The 4,252-nt window shown below is 63.8% G+C and overlaps 1 long non-coding RNA gene across 1 annotated transcript; it reads left to right on the top strand.

Annotated features, from left to right (window-relative positions):
* Positions 1-2,033: 2,033 nt before the first annotated feature.
* Positions 2,034-3,642, top strand: LOC116784504. The gene is made up of 2 exons (XR_004356098.1): positions 2,034-2,242; positions 2,274-3,642. It is a non-coding gene; the product is annotated as an uncharacterized LOC116784504 (long non-coding RNA).
* Positions 3,643-4,252: the final 610 nt, after the last annotated feature.

Raw genomic sequence — 4,252 nt, 5'->3', positions numbered from 1 at the left:
CGGAAAAAAAAAAAGGAAAAAAAAAAAAGAAGAAGAAGAAGAAAAAAGAAAAGAAACAAAAACCAAAACCGTTTTTTTTTTGGGTAACCTTTTTAATTTTCCGCTCTTTTCTGGCTGGGTTTTCCTGTCGGTTCGGTTTCCGCTTCTCGGAGCAGCGGGCGAGACGAGGCCGCCGTCGCCAGCGCCGCTCTCGGAGGAGGGGAAACGGCAGCGGGAAAGCCCAGCCCGGGAGGGAGGCGGAGGCGAAGGAGACCCGCTCTGCTCCGAGACCCGCTCCGTCCGCGCCCAGCGCCCGCCGGCCCGGCCCTGGCAGCGCCCGCCCGGCGGCTCCAGCGCCCGGCGGCTCCAGCGCCCGGCGGCTCCAGCGCCCGGCGGCTCCAGCGCCCGGCGGCTGCGCCTCGCTCTGTTCCACCAGCACCGCTCTCCGGTGACATGGAGCCAACCCGCCCGGCAGGGAGGCCGGGAACACACACACCACACACACACCTTTTCTACAGTATTTTGGGTGCCTACCACATGGAAACCTTGAAGAGAGCAGATCTTAGAAGCCGCTGTTACCTCTTGTTTACAGTTTATATATATATGATAGATATGAGATATAGATATATATATATATAAAAGGTACTGTTACTACTGTACAACCTGACTTCATAATGGTGCTTTACACAGCGGGGTGAGTCGAGACATCAGCTTCCACGTTGCCTTACGTGCCGGGCCTTTCCGAGCGAGCGGCAGGGCCGGGGCGGCCGGGCGGAAGCGTCTCCATCCCGAGTCATGCAATAACCTTTTTCTGTCCCAAACGGAAGCGCCTCGGCGGTGCCCCCCTGCCCCGCCGGCGCCGCCGCCCCGCGCTCCCACAGCGTACTGGTGCTCTTCAGCGTACGTGGCGTCCGGCAGAGCCGCTGCCGGGTGTCCCCCGGCGGCAGCGGGGGGGTCCTGCCCCCGGCCCTACCCCTTTCCCGCGGGGGCTGCCCGCCGGGGCGGCGCGGGGCACGGGTGCTGCCGACGGGCTCTCGCCGCGGGCGGCGGCGGGGACGCCGGCAGGGCAGGGGGGACAGAGCGGTACCGGTGCTGGAGCGCGGCCGGGGCGCTTCTGGCATGGCACAGGGATGGCTGCGGGCCCCGGACCCTGGTGCTACATCCGCGGGGCCGGGCTGGCGGCAGGAGGGCGATGCCCCGGCGAGCCGGGACGGGGCCCCGGCGGTGTCACCGCGGGCGCCGGGGCATCGCTCCTCTGCCCCCGCGCGGTTTGGAGCGAGCGCGTCCCCCCGGTGCCCTGTGGGGCGGCCCCGTGCCCCGCTGGGGGGTGACGGGTGCCCGCCGGACATGGCGGTGGCAGCGTCGGTGCCGGGAGCCGCGGCGGCAGGAGCCGTGGTGCGAGCGGGCAGGGCGCGGGCAGGTGCTGGCAGTGCAGTGCGGTGGATGGTGCTACTGGTCTGGCAGCTGTGGTGCCGTGGGGTCCGGCCCGGGGCGGCCACGGTGCCGGCAGGGCGGCCGGACCCGGTGGGGCAGGGACTGGTGCTACGGCGTGGGGAGGCTCCCGGGGGTCTCGGCCCGTCGCCGTCTCTTCTCTAACTGTGAAAGGTGCGGGGCCGCGGCGCTCGCTGCCGGGTGCTGGCTATGGCAGCGAGCCGTGCCCGCGGCCCGGGGTGCTCAGAGGTGCTGGGACCGACGGCGGCGAGGCAGGCGGGGGGCGGCCCTGGGGCCCCCCCACCTCCCCACCCCGCCTGGTGCTACCGGGGGCCCGGGGGCCCCTCTGTGGGTGCGGCGGGCGCGGGGAGCTGAGCCGGCGCGGGGCCCGGCTTTGCCGGGGGCGAAGGCGGCGGGATGGGACGGCCCCGGGCTCTGAGCCGGGCTCTGGGCTCAGGCTCGGTCCCGGGGCCGCATCCCTGCAGTGCCGGGGCCGGGTGGCACAGGGTGGCCACTGCACCGGGCACAGGTCCCGCCCGGTGCGGTGTGAGCCTCGCACGGCCCCACAGCCCTGTTTGGGGGGCTGCCGTGGCCCCACGTGTCCTGCGTGGGGCACAGTGGGCACTGCGGGTTCTGCACGGCCCTGCAGCACCGCGTGAGTCTTGCTTGGCCCTGCAGCACTGCTTGCAGGTCCTGCACAGCTCCGTGGCACTGGCTGTGGGTCCTGCACGACCCCACAGCCCCAGGTGCAAGTGCTGCACGGCCCTGCAGTGCTGTTTGCAGGTCCTGCACGGCCCTGTGGCACTGGGTGCTGATCCTGCATGGCCTTGAGGTGCTGGGTGCTGATCCTGCACGGCCTTGAGGTGCTGGATGCTGGTCCTGCACGGCCCTGCAACGTTGTTGGCAGGTCCTGCATGGCCCTGTGGCACCGGGTGCTGGTCCTGTGTGACCCACAGCTCTGGGTGCTGGTCCTTTGTGGCCCTGCAGCTCTGGGTGCTGGTGCTGCACCGTCCCGTGGTGCCGTCGGTGGGTTCTGCGTGGCCACGTGCCAGGTTTGGGGGTCCCGGCGGACCCCCCGGCCCGGCCCTGCGGCGCTTCCTGGGACCCTCTCGGCCCTGCTGCACCTTTGGGGGGGTGCTGGGTCCCGGCGGGTGCCGTGGCGAGGGGCCGGCCCGGCGCGGCGTTGGCACATCCCAGGCAGGCCGGTGCCGGTGCTGGCAGGAAGCGGGTTCCCGCTGGGAACGGGCGCCGGCGGCGGTGGGGACCCGGTGGGGACCGTGGGGATGCCTGGGGCAAAAGGCGTTCAGTTTTTAATGTACCCGACTCACGTCTTTTTTTAAAAACAACCAGACAAATTCTGTTGCACAGCCCTAGATGAAAACTCAAAACAACACAGAAAGGCCTAAATTCCTTAAGATCCGCCGAGGGAGTGGGGACAAACACGGTGCTAAAACATTTTATTAAAAATATATATTGTTAAATTAAGTCTGCTGTCTGGACAATGACTGTTTTGTTTCTCGTAGTGGAGTTTCAAAGAGCACTATTATTTTACTCTTATATATTATTATTAAAAAAAAAAAACAAAAAAGAAAAAGGCATTTTAACTTTGTACTTGAAAACTAAACGAGAGATTTCATGTGTTTTAGCCTAGACATTGAAGTAGCTGACGCTTAACTATTTGTGGGAATCATGTACTCATCCTCCCAAGGAATACGCGCGTAGAGCTGGTACCCTCCTTCCTCCCTTTGATTTGGCTCCGCCGCCACATTCCCGGCGCCGCCGCGGCCGCCCCGGCTGCTCTCCCTCCCCTTTTCCCGCCCTCCCAGCCCCAAAACACCCACCCACCCCCCCCCCCGGTTTATTTTCTACTTCTCTCTCAGTTCGTTGCCCCCGTTTTTTTGTTGGTTTGTTTTTTTAGGGTCGCTTCTCTATTTATTGCCGCTGAACTGTGCATTTCACGGCCGGAGGTGCCGCGGGCGCCCGGCGCTGTTGTATCTGTGTGAGTATTGCTCGTGACATAGCTGTTCTGAACTAATAAAGGTCAATGCGTGCAGCAGATGTAGAAAGTCTGTCCGTCCCGCTTCCATCCCATCCTCCTTTTCTTTTTCTTTGGTGCCCAGAAGAGTATAATACAGACAAGCTCCTTTCTAATGTACTTGTGCTGGAGAACACTTGAATAAATGTCCTGTTTTGTGCAAAAAAAAAAGAGAAAAAAAGAGGAAAAAAAAAAGAGGAAAAAAAAAAAAAAAACCCTTACGTGTGGTCGTGTGGTCTGTGAGTGGCAGGGTGGGGGGACCCTGGGGTGGGGGGGATCCCAGCAGTGGTGGTGGGATCCAGATGATGGTGGGGCCCTGGCGGGTGCTGGGATTCTGGTGGCTTTGGGGTCCCGGTGGGCAGTGGGGTCCCAGCAGATGGTGGGTCCCAAGGGGTGGTAGGATCCCAGAAGGAGTGGTCCCAGTGGGCAGGGGGCTACTAGTACAGGTGGTGGGCTCCCAAGGTGGGGGGGTTCAGGCAATGGTGGGGTCCCAGGACTGGTGCTTGGATCCTGCTGACTGTGGTCCTAATGGGTGGTAGGATCCCAGCACAAGCAGTGGGGTCCCAGAGGACAAAGGGGTCCCAGTGGGTGGGAGGATCCCTGCACCAGTGGTGGGATCCAGGTGGTGGTGGGGCCCTGGCAGGTGGTGGGATCCAGGTGACTGTGGGGTCCTGGAGGGCAGTGGGGTCCCAGACGGGTTCCAGTGGGAACTGGGGTCCTGGTGGGCAGTGAATGGGGTCCTGGCAGATGGTGGGGTCCCAGTGGGCACTTGGGTCTCAGCAGGTGGTGGGGTCCAGGGGACAGTGG

Source organism: Chiroxiphia lanceolata, chromosome 3, assembly GCF_009829145.1.
Source record: "Chiroxiphia lanceolata isolate bChiLan1 chromosome 3, bChiLan1.pri, whole genome shotgun sequence".
NCBI classification, from domain to species: Eukaryota; Metazoa; Chordata; class Aves; order Passeriformes; family Pipridae; genus Chiroxiphia; species Chiroxiphia lanceolata.
This window is presented reverse-complemented; position numbering and strand designations above follow the sequence as displayed.